This window comes from Procambarus clarkii, chromosome 73 (genome assembly GCF_040958095.1).
Source record: "Procambarus clarkii isolate CNS0578487 chromosome 73, FALCON_Pclarkii_2.0, whole genome shotgun sequence".
NCBI classification, from domain to species: Eukaryota; Metazoa; Arthropoda; class Malacostraca; order Decapoda; family Cambaridae; genus Procambarus; species Procambarus clarkii.
In genome coordinates this window covers 28,233,210-28,254,825 of record NC_091222.1, presented here as the reverse complement: position 1 = coordinate 28,254,825, position 21,616 = coordinate 28,233,210, and the positions used below count along the sequence as shown (strand labels likewise).

At 43.2% G+C, this 21,616-nt stretch overlaps 1 long non-coding RNA gene across 4 annotated transcripts in view; it reads right to left on the bottom strand.

Annotated features, from left to right (window-relative positions):
- Positions 1 to 21,616, bottom strand: part of LOC138356539 (uncharacterized) — a 297,073-nt gene that overhangs the window by 81,702 nt on the left and 193,755 nt on the right. For 3 of the 4 annotated variants that reach the window (XR_011224517.1, XR_011224514.1, XR_011224515.1), the window contains exons 5-7: positions 7,070 to 7,286; positions 4,908 to 5,106; positions 4,228 to 4,368 (exon numbers count right to left, since the gene is read on the bottom strand). This is a non-coding gene — a long non-coding RNA (uncharacterized lncRNA). The remainder of the gene's footprint in view (positions 1 to 4,227; positions 4,369 to 4,907; positions 5,107 to 7,069; positions 7,287 to 21,616) is intronic. The other variant, XR_011224516.1, reaches the window with a different exon arrangement.

Here is a 21,616-nt window from a genome sequence, read left to right as displayed (position 1 = left end):
ACATATATATCTATACAAACTTCCACGAGTTCACTTAAAATTGTTTTCAGCAAACCTATCGCCTGTTACCTAACAATTTCTAGTGACATTAGATTTTATTTTGGGTTAAAACAAAAATATATACATTACAAAGTTGTTATTGATGGGTTAAGTAGATATTCTGGGATCTATCACAACCCATAACCTCTACTTACTAACTATTTACGACAATGTGTGTATATAAACGCCTTAGGCACGCTACCCCAATTGACCAATTAAACCGGGAATATTGGCTATGCAACTATTACATGCATTTGCTCAATTGATCTCCAATTTTTAGCAGCGATGAATAGGTTCGGATATTAGAAGGAGGTAGGGTCCGCCCGGAAGGCTGTCTGCGTTGGTATTAAGGTGGAAGACACTTAAGGCGGTCAAGGTTCTAAGCAGAGACGGAACAAAAATATAAGGAACACCTGTAACCTTCGCCACAGCTCCTGTAATCGCCTCACTAAACAGCTCCTGTAACTCGCTCTCAGCACACAGCTCCTGTAACTCCCTCACTACAGCTCCTATAACCCCCTCACCAAAACTCCTATAACCCCCTCACCAAAACTCCTATAACCCCCTCACCAAAACTCCTATAACCCCCTCACCAAAACTCCTATAACCCCCTCACCAAAACTCCTATAACCCCCTCACCAAAACTCCTATAACCCCCTCACCAAAACTCCTATAACCCCCTCACCAAAACTCCTATAACCCCCTCACCAAAACTCCTATAACCCCCTCACCAAAACTCCTATAACCCCCTCACCAAAACTCCTATAACCCCCTCACCAAAATTCCTATAACCCCCTCACCAAAACTCCTATAACCCCATCACCACAACTATAACCCCATCACCACAACTATAACCCCATCACCACAACTATAACCCCATCACCACAACTATAACCCCATCACCACAACTATAACCCCATCACCACAACGATAACCCCCTCACAACAACTATAACCCCATCACCACAACTATAACCCCCTCACCACAACTATAACCCCATCACCACAACTATAACCCCATCACCACAACTATAACCCCATCACCACAACTATAACCCCATCACCACAACTATAACCCATCACCACAACTATAACCCCATCACCACAACTATAACCCCATCACCACAACTATAACCCCATCACCACAACTATAACCCCATCACCACAACTATAACCCCCTCACCACAACTATAACCCCATCACCACAACTATAACCCCATCACCACAATTATAACCCATCACCACAACTATAACCCCATCACCACAACTATAACCCCATCACCACAACTATAACCCCATCACCACAACTATAACCCCATCACCACAACTATAACCCATATATAGAAGGCGACACGTTAAGCACAGTACTTGTTGATTGACGGTTGAGAGGCGGGACCAAAGAGCCAGAGCTCAACCCCCGCAAACACAACTAGGTGAGTACTTATTGCAAGGCTGCCAGGAACTGTGCAACAAGTCACCATTAAGTGACTATCCCCTCCTAGCCCCCGGCCGCGGGGCTCCGTCGGCGGCTAGCCTACGTCAAGAGGTGGAGATAGACTATCTCCCCTCAGAGGTGGAGATAGACTATCTCCCCTTGTAATTATCCTATCTTACCTTCCCACTTAAGTTCCAGAGCAGCAAAATAGGTTTTTCATATTTCTATGTCTTGCTCTGTGTCTGTCTGAGGTTATATTGAGATGGTTTCGGGGCTTTGCGTCCCCGCGGCCCGGTCCTCGACCAGGCCTCCTTTTTGTTACACATCTCCAGGAAGCAGCCCGTAGCAGCTGTCTAACTCCCAGGTACCTATTTACTGCTAGGTGAATAAGGGGCATCAGGGTGAAAGAAACTGCCCATTTGTTGACCAAACCACATACTAGAAAGTGAAAGGACGACGACGTTTCGGTCCGTCCTGGACCATTCTCAAGTCGATTGTGCTCATTTGTTTCCGCCTCCACCGGGGATCGAACCCGGAACCTTAGGACTACGAATCCCGAGCGCTGTCCACTCAGCTGTCAGGCCCATAGGGGCAAAATAACCACCACTCTTCCCATACGATCACGGAACAAGCAACTTATCGCTAGATACGCAAGTTCTCACTCAGTTTTATGTTTTAAAACCGATTCCATTCAGGTCATGATGAAGACATGAAAAATACTGTTGGAAAGTTCCATTCTCCTGGGCTGTAGGAGGCTCGAACGCGTGACCCATCTCGTGACATGCCAAAGCACTTTATATTGCTGGAAAACTTGCTAGGAATCTAGGAAAAATTTTCCGGGAAATTAACAGGAAGAAAATTGTCTCCAAGACAATTTTATTTTATTATAAAATCCAGTTTTAATCTACGATATTCAAAGTCTTAAAGGTGACCAAGATCAACGCTCCTTCTCTGACCGGAGATGGCAGCAGCAGAAACCTTAATTCAAGCCTCACCTATTATTGCAAGACGCCAAACATGCCTAAGGATCCCTGCAATCTTGCAGAAAGTTGCATTTCTTAATTTGAATTTAGGGACTAATACTTCCCATCAGTACTTCTCCATATAATGAATCATTATTGCATGATATAATTCGCGGTTGGTTGCTGTGGGGGGGGGGGGGGCAAAGAACAAAGTCTCAGTGGCATAGTGGTAAGATACCCGCCTTGCACTTCGCAAACGATTTGGCTTGGGTTCATATCCCTGACCAAGAAAGATTGACTTACATGATCACCACACCTATGATATCCCCCTCCCACAGCCCCATCACCCTTGAATACCCGCGTCCAACATCCACTCACACAGGTGACAATCTAGGATTCGAACCAGCATTGACTTTTACCTCTCTCTCCCACGAGAAACACAGCTAGCAAGCCCCACAGATGAACCCAGCATCCCGTACTGCATGAAATACCTTTCCTAAGACGCTTCGCTCCCACCAGAATCAACGGCTTATTATCCCAGCCGATGTATCTGCTTATTCTAAATACGTTGTTATGCATAGCGCGTTCCGTAGAACTCCCACGTGCGCTCTTGCGCGTCTCGCCGCCTTCCAGTACGCAGACATGCGTTCTACATACGCACCAGGAAGTCGTGCAACGCTTCCGTGCACACGAAGTATACTATCAACAGTCTGGAACGGCTTACGGGAGGTTTATACTCTACTTATACATCAAACATACTAATGCTCTGTTCTGTTCGATTGGTATGGTATGCATGTTCCTCTTAGGACCTCACACACGCTCCCTCCTACTCCTAGGACCACACACACGCTCCTAGGACCACACACGCTCCTAGAACCACACACATGTTCCTAGGACCACACACATGCTCCTAGGACCAAACATACTCCTTCTAGGACCACACACAAGCCCCTCCTAATACAAACACACGCTTCGAGCATCACACAGTTGCTCCTAATCTCCCTCACACAAACACACACACAGATAGCTAAATAAAGCGGATAACGACAGCAGCGTACTCTACGCTAGCAAAAGTTAGAACGTCATTCAGAAACGAAAATCACGCGGCATTTAGAGGTACTAAACAGCAGTCTTTCAAATATACCTCATTATAAAATCATATATACCGCTCGTCAATGTTCAGCGGGAGAATGGACATTATCGAACTATCATGCGATAACAAATAGATACCGAACTATCTATCGGTAACAATTATCAACAGAAACCAATTAAGCCAGGGAGACTATATGATGTCCTATAATTCTTTCGAACATGATATATAGTCAGCAATGTGCTTTCAATCATGTCTTTGGTACTCTTGTTTGTACTAAGAAGTACTGGGATAAACTTCACAGTCTTTGATATGTCGGGACGAGTGAGCAATTGTCGGGAACAGATTCATGAAGTAGTTACGCAAGCACTTACGAACCAGGGGCCAGATTCATGAAGCAGTTACGCAAGCACTTACAAACCTGTACATCTTTTCTCAATCTTTGGCGGCTTTTTTTACAATTATTAAACAGTTAATGAGCCCCGAAGCACCAGGAGGCTGTTTATAACAATAACAACAGTTGATTGGCAAGTTTTCATGCTTGTAAACTGTTTAATTAATATAACCAAAGCCGTCAAAGATTGAAGATGAACACGTTCCTAAGTACTTGCGTAACTGCTTCGTGAATCTGGAAACCATGGAATTTCACGAATACTGTATGCGTTTCTAAGCTCAGATTCATCAACCAAAATCCATACTCACGGTTTCTGTGGTTGACACACATGAACAGAACACGTCGGCGCCAACCCTACAGGTATTTTCACATGTGGCTCTGTTGATGGTGCAGTTGTAGCAGGTGTGGAGGCGTGGAAGGCAGGTGTGGCCGAGGCCCCGTACCGCTCTCTGAAACCACACACAAAATCAAATATACAAGAAATAAACAATTATCTAAGAAAATACATGCATTGGTCAAAGTCTTAGACATTGTCCTTGCAATGCTACTCAATCTCAGCCATAAACAGACATAGGAACAATTAAGGAATATGTTGACCAGACCACACACTATAAGGTGAAGGGACGACGACGTTTCGGTCCGTCCTGGACCATTCTCAAGTCGTTGAATCGACTTGAGAATGGTCCAGGACGGACCGAAACGTCGTCGTCCCTTCACCTTCTAGTATGTGGTCTGGTCAACATAATTTAGCCACGTTGTGACTCATCGCCTACAATTTAGGAATATATAATTTAATTTCTTTTATCAATAATCACAGCCTATACACTAATTTAGGCCTAAAGGGCACTAGACGGAAATTTTAGAAGAAATCACCAAGCCATTACGACTATATAGCACTGGGAAGGGGCCAGGATAAGGATTTAGGATGGGACGGTGGGAAAGGAATGACGCCCAACCACTTGTGGTCAGTCAGGGATTGAACACCGACCTGCATGAAACGGGACCGTCGCTCTACCGTCCAACCCAAGGGCAAACCTCATCCAGTTAATAGGTTTCAATCTTAACACCAAAATAAGCCAATAAACGCTTCGTTTCAGCCTTTCCGGATGATACAGTTACGTGTCGGCACGTGTAGGGGCGTACTTCACCCTTCGTACTGCACGTGAAAACGACGCAGGTTCGAGCCTCTGGCAGGATTAAAAAAAAAAAGTGAAAAAAAATTAGCAAGGAAAAAAATGACTAAATCCCCCACAAGAGAAAATGTGTAACGTGACTTAACCACGAGATTTATAAATATTATATACACACACATATATATATATACATACACATACATGGTGATGTGATTAGGCGAGTACATACATATACATACAAATACATGTGCATACTTAAACATACTACATATACATACTACATACTCATACACATACATGTACATACATATACATGTACATACATATACATGTACATACATATACATGTACATACATATACATGTACATACATATACATGTACATACATATACATGTACATACATATACATGTACATACATATACATGTACATACATATATATACATATACTACATACATACACAAACTACATATACTTATACATGGTGATATGATTATACGAGTACATACATATACATACAAATACATGTACATACATAAACATCCTACATATTCATACTACATACACATACATACAAATATATACATGTACATATATATACAAATACAAATATATATACTACATATACATAATACATACTACATATACACACATACTCTGATAACTTTAAAGACAATCACCCACAACATCTTACCTAAACACGACGAAATAAAAATCTTAACTACTTGCTCAAGACACGACCGAACTACCCTCCTCCTCCTCCTCCCACCATAACTCACACACCAATGAACCAGCCTGCTAGACCCCCCCCCTAATCCCCCCAAACAGGTCAACCAACCTAATATAACCCAATATAAACCCATATACCCTCTCAGGGTACTAAAAAACTACAATTTTAATATATACCTGAGGACAGATTGTCAGAAACTAGAATATACACAGATATTCTGTGTGATTTTTTTTTTTAATATAAAACAGTAGTTTAATCAACTTTGGCAGTAACTCTGAAGGGTTGGCAGCCCTGGACGAGATGTAAATAAACATATCTGCGCGGGAAAAGTTACTGGTCACGTCAAACAAGCAGTTCACAACACCCGAAATAATACGTTGAAACATTAAATATAAACACAATAGATATATACATCTGCAAGTGTATATAACACAATACTGGACATATAAGTAAATAGTGTTATATTATATATATATATATATATATATATATATATATATATATATATATATATATATATATATATATATATATATATATATATATATATATGTGTTATAGATTGTAATACCAGATTAACTGTACTCTCCTACAGGTGTGCCAACACCTGTTTCACCTTCCAACAGGTGTGCCAATACCTGTTTCACCCTCCAACAGGTGTGCCAACACCTGTTTCACCCTCCAACAGGTGTGCCAACACCTGTTTCATCCTCCAGCAGGTGTGCCAACACCTGCTACACCATTCTACATGTGTACTAACACCTGCGACACCCTCCTACAGGTGAACCAACACCCGCTACACCCACCTACAGGTGTTTAAATGTCTGATGCACCCTTCTACAGGTGTGCCAACACCTGCTACACCCACCTACAGGTGTATCAACACCTGCTACACCCACCTACAGGTGTACCAACACCTGCTACACCCACCTACAGGTGTACCAACACCTGCCACACCCACCTACAGGTGTACCAACAGCTGCCACACCCCCCTACAAGTGTATCAACACTTGCTACACCCTCCTACAGGTGTATCAACACCTGCTACACCCTCCTACAGGTGTACCAACACCTGCTACACCCACCTACAGGTGTACCAACACCTGCTACGCCCTCCTACAGGTGTACCAACACCTGCTACACCCACCTACAGGTGTACCAACACCTGCTACACCCTCCTACAGGTGTACCAACACCTGCCATACCCACCTACAGGTGTACCAACACCTGCTACATCCTCATGCATCAAATAACTTCTACTTTCTCCTCTAATCTTAACTCTTACTCTGAAGACATTAATCTTGACATTTTCTTCACGCGGAAGCTGCTGTTCTCTCTTCAAGCATCTTCATCTCCGCCTAAGCAGCCGGATATAAAAAAACTTGCTCCTGTGGGAGGTGGATTGTGATGTCATCATTAGCCAAGGAACTGAGGCTGCTCCTTCAAGTCTAGTGAAGGAGGTGATCCTTGGGGCAGCCGCCCCCACACACGCACTCAGAGTCCTGATTTGAGAAAAATTTGATTAAGTTCATCGAAGTCGTTAATAAGGAAGTTTATAGTCAGCTGGTGCAGGTGAAAACAATGGTGCTATTTGAGCAAAAATCAGCCATTTACGATGTAAAAGAAAGTTCAACTTTCAACTCATATTTTGCTATTATCATCATTTGTAAATTTTACATTTATAAGTGTAAAAATCAGGACTTTATAAGACCTGATTTTTTAAATTTCTTGTTACTACTCTAGATCTTAGCTCATTTAAAACTCTTAAATGATCATTAAGGTTTAGCCAATCATCGCTGGCTGAAGGGAAGATAAGTCGACATGTAGTTGAGGAAAGCACGAATCTTAATTAATCTTTAAGACAGGGTAGTGTAGTAGTTAATGTCCTTCGTAACTGCCTACGAGAACGACTCAGGTTAGAGCCACAGGCAGGCAAAGACGTCTAAAGACCATTCCTACTCTGTTCTCTCTTAGATACTCTAATATAATTACAATCTTGTAAGGAAACGGAGCGATGGAGCGTTTTCTTGGAAGAAAAACGCATCACTGATTAACCTAACAGGTTCCAGTAGCTAAGCCTGAGGATTAAACTGAAAAAAGAACAAGCTTTTACTTTTAATTATCAATCTTAAGTACACCTTACCATGCTGCCTCACTCATCAACAAGAGAAAGTAAGGTTTTAGATATATTTAAGTGAATCATGTCACTTTCACCCAACACCCGACAGCATTCGGGGGTAAATTTTAGGGTACAGATATTTCATCGAATCACCTCGCTGTTGGGGCCAACGAGAGTAATATAATATAATATATCTGTACCTTAAATCTAACTACCGAGTGCTGTCGGGTGTTGGGTAAAAGTCCCACGACTTCCAACATTTTTTGTACAGTCAGTATGGTACAGTTCTTGATATGCTGAGGTTTAGGGAGCCTTGGCTATCTGGGTTCGAATCCTTCAGGGGTGAGGAGTTTTTGGTTTATATATTATATATATATATTATATATATATTATATATATATATTATATATATATTATATATATAATGCTAACCAAATATATTATGTAAGTGTAAAGTTACGTCTGAGGCAAAAATCGTAACTTTCGTAACTCTATCGATTTTTTTTTTATTTTTAACGAGAAACTTACCTATTCATTAATTTTTTTTTTTACCATATATACATTTTCTTCCGTTCTTCATGTACAGGATTAGAGATGTGTTATGCGATGAATAGTGTAGCGAGAATAGTGAACATGGAGGGGAAGAGAAGAATCGGGGAAAGCGCCAAGCCATTACGACTATATAGCCCTGGGAAGGGGTCAGGATAAGGATTTGGGATGGGACGGCGGGAAAGGAATGGTGCCCAACCACTTGTGGACGGTCGAGGATTGAACGCCGACAATACTGTAAGTAAACTACTGTATACACTAATGAGTATATATCTTCCTTCTCGGTGTATTGTAAACTAAGAGTTTACAATAATCCCAGACTATGTTCAGAACTATCTTGAGGTTATCTTGAGTTGATTTCGGGGCTTTAGTGTCCCCGCGGCCCGGTCCTTGACCAGGCCTCCACCTCCAGGAAGCAGCCCGTGACAGCTGACTAACACCCAGGTACCTATTTACTGCTAGGTAACAGGGGCATTCAGGGTGAAAGAAACTTTGCCAATTTGTTTCTGCCTCGTGTGGGAATCGAACCCGCGCCACAGAATTACGAGTCCTGCGCGCTATCCACCAGGCTACGAGGCCCCCAGAACTAAACTATACTTTGTGGTTGGTCAGTAGGCTGTTGAGGTCGTTCTCATAACCTTCCATAGGTTGATATAGACCTTAAGCTCAACACCAAACATGAAGGCCATTCCCCCCCTCCCCCCTCACACAAACCCCACGTCACTGGGAGATATTAGAGTTAGAGGGGACATGATCACCACATACAAGATTCTCAGAGGAATTGATAGAGTAGATAAAGACAGACTATTTAACGCAAGGGGCACACGAACAAGGGGACACACGTGGAAACTGAGTGCCCAAAATGAGCCACAGAGACGTAAGAAAGAACTTTTTCAGTGTCAGAGTAATAGACAAATGGAATGCATTAGGCAGTGATGTGGTGGAGGCTGACTCCATACACAGTTTCAAGTGTAGATATGATAGAGCCCAGTAGGCTCAGGAACCTGTACACCAGTTGATTGACAGTTGAGAGGCGGGACCAAAGAGCCAGAACTCAACCCCCGCAAGCACAATTAGGCGAGTACACAACCCAGTAGGCTCAGGAACCTGTACACCAATTGATTGACAGTTGAGAGGCGGGACCAAAGAGCCAGAGCTCAACCCCCTGCAAACACATAGGTAAATACAACTAGGTAAGAACCCACACACACACACAGGTGGTCAAGCACTCATACACACTGGAAGCAGGATACACCCTATACCATGTATACCAAGCAACACGTATAACCTCGCCTGAGCCAAGAGCTCCTTAGCAGTTCTCTGTATTCATACATAGTTCACGTCTTCCAGCGGCTTTCGATATGCCTTAGACGTCGTTTGCCGCGGCTCCCGCGACACTAAGAGGCTCTCGTTGACTAGTAACTACGATACCAGGCCGTCATCACATGGGCCGACGCACCTTCCTCTTAACTATCGACACCGACATTCGCATGCCGTGCTCCATATGGACGACCTTATTACCCGTGGCTCCGACATTCCAGACCTAAGCTTCGTTATGCTTCGTCTTTCAACCATAACATTCTCCTCCGTGGGAAGGACGAAGGGACGAGGGAGAGGGGAATGATAGGGGGGACGAGGGAGTGGGGAATGATAGGGAGGACGAAGGGGACGAGGGAGAGGGGAATGGTAGGAAGGACGGAATTAAAAGGTGGTCTTAAGAAACGACTACCAGATAACAGGCCGAGACGATTATCCAAGGATAACAACAACAACTCAGAGATATCACAGTAACATGATTTATCAACGAACAGATCCACAGGAACCTTTTATAAAGGTTCGAAACTGTGCATTGGGTATTCCCAGACGTGCTCTAGTCAACTGTATCACGACATGGTCGATAAAATTGCAACCTGGAGTGCTACTGCCTCCACGAGGGTACCCAAGGGTTCCACTGAAGCCTATGCGGGATTACACTCAATCCCCCTATACACCCGGGCTCTGTCAGCCTGTAAAACTTACTCTGACATTCATACTTTAATACTCAGAGCAATCACATTAACTATTTACATTTACACATTAAGCGATTTCTCCTGTGGATTTGTTCAATAATAATACTTTTATTTACAAAAAGTAATACTTTAAATTAATACTTTATTAATAGTATTAATTAATAATACTTCATTTACAAGAAGATACAATAAGTTTAAGAGATTAAGATTGGTATTTTGGTATTAAAATACTTGTAATATATTACTTATTATATAATATATATAAGATTGCTATCATATTTACACAAGTATGTGTTTCCATATCGATAACCGCATTCGTGAAATGAAATGCCATTAGGATTTTTTTCCTTATGGGCTCACGTAATTGCAATCTCAAGGATATCTACGTATATACAGATATGTTGCTTGAGCAAGAACGTGCTTGCAATGGCTGACGTGAGACGAACGTGTGCAAGGATATTGTGGAATGATTTTATGAATACATATAAGTACGAACCTGCTATGCTAAGCGGATTAAATATATGTTTGAGCCTGCTATGCTAAGCGGAATAAATATATGTTTAAGCCTGCTATGCTAAGCGGAATAAATATATGTTTAAACCTGCTATGCTAAGCGGAATAAATATATGTTTGAATCTGCTATACTAAGCGGAATATATATATGTTTAAGCCTGCTATGCTAAGCGGAATAAATATATGTTTGAGCCTGCTATGCTAAGCGGAATAAATATATGTTTGAACCTGCTATGCTAAGCGGAATAAATATATGTTTAAACCTGCTATGCTAAGCGGAATAAATATATGTTTGAATCTGCTATACTAAGCGGAATAAATATATGTTTGAATCTGCTGTACTAAGCGGAATATATATATGTTTAAGCCTGCTATACTAAGCGGAATAAATATATGTTTGAGCCTGGTATGCTAAGCGGAATAAATATATGTTTAAACCTGCTATGCTAAGCAGAATAAATATATGTTTGAATCTGCTATGCTAAGCGGAATAAATATATGTTTGAACCTGCTATGCTAAGCGGAATAAATATATGTTTGAGCCTGCTATGCTAAGCGGAATAAATATATGTTTGAATCTGCTATGCTAAGCGGAATAAATATATGTTTGAACCTGCTATGCTAAGCGGAATAAATATATGTTTGAGCCTGCTATGCTAAGCGGAATAAATATATGTTTGAACCTGCTATGCTAAGCGGAATAAATATATGTTTAAACCTGCTATGCTAAGCGGAATAAATATATGTTTAAACCTGCTATGCTAAGCGGAATAAATATATGTTTGAACCTGCTATGCTAAGCGGATTAAATATATGTTTAAACCTGCTATGCTAAGCGGAATAAATATATGTTTGAATCTGCTATGCTAAGCGGAATAAATATATGTTTGAGCCTGCTATGCTAAGCGGAATGCCTTTGTGAATAAAGTGAAAATCCACCTGACAATTATTTCGATACTGTATTTGCGTTCAATGGTTGTTATTTGTCATTTAATTTGTTTCTGAAATCTCTAGGTGAATTCAGCTAGTTGTGCTTGCGGGGGTTGAGCTCTGGCTCTTTGGTCCCGCCTCGTATGTGTGTGTTGCCTCGTATATGTGTGGCTGTTCGCGCGTGTCCACTTGGAGAAGTACCCTGCTGTGCCCGGGTCTCTTCCCCAGTCTTCATTCCCCCCTACTTGCTTTCCCCTACTCCCCCTCCCCAGGGTCTCCCCCCCCTGGGGCCCAAAAGGTCCCAGTAAGACCCCAAGAAGTCCCAGGAAGTCCCAGGAAGTCAAACGAAGTCCCACGAAGTTCCAAGAAGTCTCACGAAGTCCCACGAAGCCCCACAAAGACAAACGAAGTCCCAGAAAGTCCCAGAAAGTCCCAGAGGGTACACAGGCTGGTCACATCATTCAACGTAGCAGCAAGAATGGCGCTAGGGGCAGCAGAAGCGGTCCTCAAACCACCCACTAACATCGGCCCTGACGATAATTCGACCATAATAACGCATTTCGGGAGCCGAATGCGTCCGTTAGTGTCGCGTATTTTTATTACCGGTGACGAATGACTCGATAATCAACAGGAGTTACGAACCCGCAGCTTCGAACCCTCAAGATGAGATGGTTTATGCGTTTCTGGCCACACGATTTTTGTCCATTTTTTCCCCTTTACTGATATAACAACCAGAGAAAATCAATAATTTCATACATAGGAGAATGACGGGATATTTATGTGGGTTCCAGCCCCGTAGACTCACGCTGGGACACAGAAGAACCAATAGGTAACAATGTGTCACAACAGAACCAGTGTCTGGGATGCTCCCGGACGCAGGTTCGAATCCTCGTCACGGCCCTAGTGGATTTGTTCACCAATAGGTAAATGATTAGAAACTGCAGACCACTCAGATATGGTCAAGGTGGAATGACAGTTTAGCATGGGTTGAAAATGATAACACAAGTAATAACATGATAATGATAACATGATAATGAGTGGGAGAGGCACAAGGAACCGTTCCTTCAGTGTGTGAGCAGTGGAATGACCCAGCAGTGGAGTGAGCCAGCAGTGGAATGAGCCAGCAGTGGAATGACCCAACAGTGGAATGACCCAGCAATGGAATGACCCAACAGTGGAATGACCCAGCAGTGGAATGAGTCAACAGTGGAATGAGCCAGCAGTGGAATGAGCCAGCAGTGGAATGAGCCAGCAGTGGAATGAGCCAGCAGTGGAATGAGCCAGCAGTGGAATGAGCCAGCAGTGGAATGAGCCAGCAGTGGAATGACCCAACAGTGGAATGACCCAACAGTGGAATGAGTCAGCAGTGGAATGACCCAACAGTGGAATGAGTCAGCAGTGGAATGACCCAACAGTGGAATGACCCAGCAGTGGAATGACCCAACAGTGGAATGACCCAGCAGTGGAATGACCCAACAGTGGAATGAGTCAGCAGTGGAATGACCCAGCAGTGGAATGACCCAGCAGTGGAATGACCCAACAGTGGAATGAGTCAGCAGTGGAATGACCCAACAGTGGAATGACCCAGCAGTGGAATGACCCAACAGTGGAATGACCCAGCAGTGGAATGACCCAGCAGTGGAATGACCCAGCAGTGGAATGACCCAGCAGTGGAATGAGCCAACAGTGGAATGAGCCAACAGTGGAATGAGCCAACAGTGGAATGAACCAACAGTGGAATGATCCAGCAGTGGAATGACCCAGCAGTGAAATGACCCAGCAGTGGAATGAGCCAACAGTGGAATGAGCCAACAGTGGAAGGACCCAGCAGTGGAATGAGTCCTTTTTGTTACACACATCCCCAGAAAGCAGCCCGTAGCAGCTGTCTAACTCCCAGGTACCTATTTACTGCTAGGTGAACACGGGCATTTTTGTCAGTGTCTGAGTAGTTAACAAATGGAATGCATTAGGGGGAATGATGTTGCGGAGGATGACTCCATACACGTTTTCAGAGGTATGAAGTACTCATGAAACATATCCTCCCACGTTCGTTATATTTCCTAGTTTACCTAAAGAGAAGTGAGGTAAACCAGAGTCTCCATAGGATAGGAAACTGTTCGCACAAGTATCTTTATATACAACTTAAGATGCGTTAAGTGAGATAATTTTCACCAAGGTGGCCATATAGCTACTTTGTATTCCTTGAGTTAACTCACTGTAGCCATAACCCAACTCCCAGCACTCTCTACCTGTTGACTGTTCCTCCTCATCTCCCTATTTAATCCTTTTCCATTCCTCCCTTTCCACCTAGATATATATTGCAGGCTCGAGTGATACTTGAAAACCTCTCCAATCTCTATTCCATCCTAGCGAGTGGAACAGAGGTGATTTCTGTATCTCAATCCTCGTGTGTTTATATCATGTCCTCAGTCATGCCCACGCATGACTGTACACAGTTATCATGCCAAATTCCTGCCCAATGTACAAATTTGTATTTGTTTGTCATTTTAACCCGAGGGGCGAGTTTATTGGGCAGTGTTATTCATCCTGAGAGTGGACATACCGCTATGGGGATTGGTACTGGACAGTGTTATTCATCCTGAGAGTGAACATGCCGCTATGGGGATGGTATTGGGCAGTGTTATTCATCCTGTGAGTGAACATACCGCTATGGGGATTGGTACTGGGCAGTGTTATTCATTCTGTGAGTGAACATGCCGCTATGGGGATGGTATTGGGCAGTGTTATTCATCCTGTGAGTGAACATACCGCTATGGGGATTGGTACTGGACAGTGTTATTCATCCTGTGAGTGAACATACCGCTATGGGGATTGGTATTGGACAGTGTTATTCATCCTGTGAGTGAACATACCGCTATGAAGATTGGTACTGGACAGTGTTATTCATCCTGTGAGTGAACATACCGCTATGGGGATTGGTATTGGACAGTGTTATTCATCCTGTGAGTGAACATACCGCTATGGGGATTGGTACTGGACAGTGTTATTCATCCTGAGAGTGAACATACCGCTATGGGGATTGGTATTGGGCAGTGTTATTCATTATGAGTACTGCACAATACTGCACCCATCCCGTCCTATCCCCATCCCGTCAGACCAGCAACCCATCCCACCTATCCCATCCCACAGGCCACCCACAATCCGTTGCAAATTCCCCCCCCCCTCCCCCCCTATCCCCTATCCCAGGATGTGCGGCTCATAAAACGCTCTAGTGTCATCCAGGAACAATTTATCCCGAACACCTAGCGAGCGGGATAACCGGCTTGGCTGCCATATTTACAAGCGGTGGGCGTGGTCGAAACGATTGGGCAGCCCTCTGAGAACTTCCTCTGATCAACGACTTCATTTAATCTTCGCAGAAATGCTTTTTTTTGTCCACCATACTCATGTCCTCCGTTGAGTAGGTGGGGTCCTCATACCTACTCTAACGGGGTTAGAGTAGGTATGAGGTAGATTAATCTACGTCTCATGTTCAAGACGTCTATTGCTGCTTGGGGCAAGTGTCGCCTCACAGCAATGCTGCAATAATGCATACAGCATTTCTGTAGCATTGGCAGAATTCCATCAATTTACCACATATAAATTCCCTTCCCCGATTAGAAATATTTTCTGCATGCCCTGTGGGTTTAGCTGAGTGCCTTCGTGCTGAACAGCTTAATTGCCTTGTTTCCTCATGAGAAATAAAGCTTAAATATCTTCATTTTTTCCTCACAATTAGCTGCATAAAACTATTATAAAAGTTATTATAATAATCATATACATTATACATGCTCATATGCACAAAATCACATCAAATATGTATAATTATATGAATATTTCAAGACTATAATCTGAAAGAATGTAGAAAGTCATATGTCTTCCATCCGGGTATAAGGCATTAAGTGAGACATTCACGGATGAATGTTTTGACAGCCAACCATCTAGAGAATGTCGTTCGGAAAAACTGAGACGACTTTCCGGATAAAAACAGCGTTATTCCCCATATCCGGATGTGTGTGGAGAGGGACACCTATGTACACCTGACTGTCTGCTTGAGTCCTTTCATTTTGACACATGGACATCTGACTATGCTTGACATAAACTCAAATTTGTGACACTGTATACCTGTCAAGAGTGTTTGAAACCTATCTCTTTGCTCTGTGTACATCTATGTACACCTGACTACGTTTGAAGCCTGGTATCTTGACCAGATACACACCTGGTATATCTCTCTCATAATTTCTAATCCTGGGACCACATGGCATCTCATTAGCCAAGTAAAGCATCTCAGAGCATCTCATTAGCCAAGTAAAGCATCTCATAGCATCTCATTAGCATCTCTCAGCATCTCATTAGCATCTCATAGCATCTCATTAGCCAAGTAAAGTCCTATCAATATTCTCATTCACGTGACATTACATCCCTTCAAACCTATACATCTCTTATCTTTCAAATCAGAAAAATTTATTTACGTCTATTACATATTATTACGTCTATTACGTCTACTTTCAAGTCTATTAAATCTATATTAAGACAAGAAAATATACCGAGAGGAGACGGTGCATTTGATTCAATATGCATGAAAAAAAATAACCATTTCGTGGCGCAATCGGCTAAGGCGCGTCTGGGATTAGCCCGGACGTAAGTTCGAATCCTTATCACGGCCCTTGTGGATTTTTTCATTTAACAACGATGAAGTTTAATCAAAACAGCTTACACAAGAACATAAATTATTGTTTTCATTAACGACTTCTATAGATATAGATAACTATATAAGGTTAGATGTGACCTTGAAAAGCAGAGGTGCAACAGGTACTCTGAGAGCAACCCGTTCTCGCAAATTTAATAAGTCAATATTGACTTATTAAATATGTGCATAGGTGACATACTTAACATAATAGTTTCCCTTGAAAAGCTTCATAGAAAACACCGACCTTACCTAACCTACTTAGTATGTTAAGATAAGCATCTTATTGCTTCGTAATTACAATTGTTACCTAACCTATACCTATAATAGGTTAAGTAACAATTGTAATTACGAAGCTATAAGATGCTTATTTTAACATACTAAGTAGGTTAGGTAAGGTCGGTGTTTTCTATGAAGCTTTTCAAGGGAAACTATTATGTTTAGTATGTCACCTATGCACGCAACTAATAAGTCAATATTGACTTATTAAATTTGCGAGAACGGGTTGCTGAGAGAGAACTCTATCAACATCAGAGGCCCGAGACTGTTCAACACGCTTCCACTACACATAAGGGACATAACTGGTCGACCCCTCACAGTGTTCAAGAGAGAACTATCAACATCAGAGGCCCGAGACTGTTCAACACGCTTCCACTACACATAAGGGGCATAACTGGCCGACCCCTCACAGTGTTCAAGAGAGAACTATCAACATCAGAGGCCCGAGACTGTTCAACACGCTTCCACTACACATAAGGGACATAACTGGTCGACCCCTCACAGTGTTCAAGAGAGAACTATCAACATCAGAGGCCCGAGACTGTTCAACACGCTTCCACTACACATAAGGGGCATAACTGGCCGACCCCTCACAGTGTTCAAGAGAGAACTGGATAAGCACCTCCAAAGGATACCTGATCACCCAGGCTGTGACTCATACGTCAGGCTGCGAGCAGCCGCGTCTAACAGCCTGGTTGATCAGTCCAGCAACCAGGAGGCCTGGTCGACGACCGGGCCGCGGGGACACTAAGCCCCGGAAGCACCTCAAGGTAACCTCAAGGTAGACCGTTGATATTAATATTTACAAAACCTTAAAAAAATATAACTCCATTTTTTTTTTAAATTTATGAGTATATGTCGTAAGTTATAATTGATAGCCATGAGAGTCGGTGTTCCATCACACACACACACACACACACACACACACACACACACACACACACACACACACACACACACACACACACACACACACACACAAATCTCCCATTTAACACACACATTCATGCATACAATGGGGGCCTCGTAGCCTGGTGGATAGCGCGCAGGACTCGTAATTCTGTGGCGCGGGTTCGATTCCCGCACGAGGCAGAAACAAATGGGCAAAGTTTCTTTCACCCTGAATGCCCCCGTTACCTAGCAGTAAATAGGTACCTGGGAGTTAGTCAGCTGTCACGGGCTGCTTCCTGGGGGTGGAGGCCTGGTCGAGGACCGGGCCGCGGGGACACTAAAGCCCCGAAATCATCTCAAGATAACCTCAAGATACAATACCAAACAGAAACCACACACACTTATACAAAATATAAATCTCTCCAGGTTTTACAACTAAAGATTTTTCCTGCCAGGAAACCCCCCCCCCCCCCCAAGTTTCCCCTGCACATTGTGTCATTACTGCCTCATATAACCTGTCTACACAACCCTAATCACCTCGTTACAACTTCATTTGCCAGAGTCGTTTGTAAAAACCAGAAATACAAACGAATGAGTATTACAAATAGAACAATAATATTATTATATATATATATATATATATATATATATATATATATATATATATATATATATATATATATATATATATGACAATGTCAGACCACGGAGGAAAATGAAACAGGAATTTCCTTAAGTACTTTCGTATATTAAATACATCTTCACAAGGAATGAAGATGTATTTAATATCCTTACTTTTAATATTAAATACAACCTTCCTTCTGAAGATGTATTTAATATACGAAAGTACTTAAGGAAATTCCTGTTTCATTTTCCTCCGTGGTCTGACATTGTCATATATATATATATATATATATATATATATATATATATATATATATTGTGACGGTAACGCGTTGGTGTTCGGCTGTTTAAGGCTAGGGGTATGGCCTCGTCACATAGTTATAAAAAAATAGAAAAACTGGAACTTCGTCTGTGGTAAGGTAAGGAGAAGACACACAAAACACAAGTAAAACTTTAACAATGAAATTTTAATTACGTTAAATAAATCAAAACATGAAAATATGGACAAACAAATATGTATAATAAAATCAATGAATCAAAATAATAAGAATACTTAAATGACACAATGAAAAGTTACGTTAAGGCAAAATAACAAGAAGTGCAACACAAAGGTTAAGTGGGAGGTGCTGGAATATTGGCTTAAAGCCACCACCTCTCTCAGTACACGCTAACGTCTAGCTGGGAGGAGTGCTGGCTACGAAAGCACGGAACATTCTGAGGACTGATGTTGGGGCGACCCCAGACATCAGGTAGTATTGGGGGCGAGTGCAGGTGCAGCCAGACCGGCGACCAATCAGCGGAGCCGTAGCGATCAACGGGTAGTTTGGTGGTTTGGGTCCGAACAGGTGGCGGGCTGCATACGTTTCTGCTCACCCTTGCAAGCCTTGCTGGTGTTGTTGTCGTTGTTGGACATTTCTTCCATAATCTTTTTATATAATTGTGAAGACGTAATTTTGGAGGGAAGAGCAGGCTCAATCTCTTGAAGGAGATTATCGTCACAACTCTCCCCCGAAGCCTGCGGTTCTGGAAGAAGTACGTCGTTATGTGGTGGAGTAATGGATGGAGTTGCTTCTACTTCATAAACTCTGGAGAGATCATGGGCTAAGATGTTGTCAGACTCTTGGTATAGCGTGTCTCCAGGTTGAATTTCTGCAGTTAGCAAGCCCATAGTAGAAGACGTTGAGATGAGAAGTGGGCGTGCTGCAGGAGGTGTAGGGTGGTGTGGTCCGTGTTGATGGTGGACCGAGCACTTTTCAGGTGTGGAGTGAAGTGCTGAAGCTTCAGGATGAGGAAGAGTAGCTCCTTGCCAATTGTTCCGTCGTTCCTTGTAGCAGTAGTCGCTGACAGGTGAATTCTTCTCGCCTCGTTGCTGCATCACGACACCACCATCGTCGGTACCATTGGCGTCGACATGGAGGATGTAGGGCTTATCTGACGAGGTGAGAGTGGAATTAGAAGAGGGCATAGGAGCACGAGTATTATCCTGAAAGCATTTGGGAAGATCATTAAGGATTTTGGAATTAGAAAGCGCCGACTCCTTGTCAGTGCTTTCGGGAGAAGAAGCCGGGATGGTCTCACTGTGGATGTAGGGTTCTGTGAAGGTAGAACAATTAATCAAGACAGTGGGAGGAGTACCATTATATTGCTTCAGGAGGTTGACGTGGCACAGCTGGGTCTTCCGCCGCCTATCTGGAGTCTCTATGACGTATGCGTTGTTGTTTCTGCACTCTTTGACGCAGTAGGGTCCTGAAAATCTGTTTTGTAAAGGTGAACCGGGGATAGGGAAATAAGCAAGGACGAAGTCTCCCGGCTTGAATTTTCTTACTTTGCTGGTCTGGTCGTAATGAGTCTTCATTCTCACCTGGGCTTTCAATAGATTATCATGGGCAAAGCGGTGGACTCTCTCTAGAATGTGTTGAAGGTTTTGAAGAAACTGGGGCACATTCTGATGCTCACTGAAGGTGGCATCTCTGAGAGAGTCTTTGAAAGCCTTAAGGGGAGTACGGCACTTACGGCCGTAGAGCATCTCATAAGGAGATACTCCTAGGGACTCATTGGGGAGACTTCTGAAAATACACATTATTAGGTCAATCTGCTTATCCCAATCCTTCGAGGTTTCACTACAAAACTTTTTCAAGAGTGCTTTGATGGTCTGATGACTACGTTCAAGAGAACCCTGTGAAGCAGGATGATAGGGGCTGGACAATACCTGTTTGATGTTGAACTCCTCCAGTGTCCTTTTGAAGAGATCACTGGTGAAGTTGGTGCCACAGTCACTTTGAATCTCCCTGGGAAATCCGTATTGAGTGAAGATCTTCAATAGATGTTTGATAACCGTAGCAGCCGTGATGTTCTTCACTGGAACTGCTATGGGAAATCTGGTGGTAGGACACAGGATGGTTAGGATGTAGGCGTTACCTGAACTGGTCCGAGGTAAAGGACCAACACAGTCTATTATGAGTCTGTGGAAAGGTTCCGCAGGCACCTGTATGGGAAACAGTGGTGCTCTGGGAATGGAGACGTTCGGTTTGCCTGCCATCTGACATGTATGACACTGTTTTACGTACCGTTTGACGTTGTTTACCATACCTGGCCAGTAGTAGTCTTGACGAATCCCATGGTAAGTCTTGTTGAAGCCGTAGTGGGAGAATGCTCCGTGGGCCAGGTGTAGAATAGTGGGCCGCAGGCTGGTGGGAATCACAAGTTGTTCGGTGTTGGCCCAATCGTCCTGCTCCTTCAGTTTACTGGGTCTATATCTGCGGTAGAGCAAGTCGTTCTCTAGGAAGAACCCAGGAATACTGTCGGGTTGAGTCTCAGCCTGGAAAAACAATGGTGTTAAAGTAAGATCTTCCCTCTGCAACTTACGGAACTCCAACTTGGTCAGATGCGGGGGTAGTTTCTGAGGGTCTTGAGGGACAGCGGTAGCAGTAGAGTCGGCTGGCTGTGGACGTGCGGCTTGTGCACGGGTGGTCACGAGAACCGGAGGAGAAACATCATCACTCTCTTGAACCTCTGCTGGAACATACTCAAGAATAGGGTTACTTGGCACAGAGTTACACACCTGGGGTTTGTCCATGACGATCAGGTTGGTTGGTTGCAGGTCTTCTGCCAAGTCGTTGCCTAGGAGAAGTTGCACTCCAGGCATGGGAAAAGGCTTTTCCCTGACGGCGACTTGGACTTCCCCGTTCACGTAGGGACAATCCAGGTGGACTCTGGCGAGAGGGTATGGAG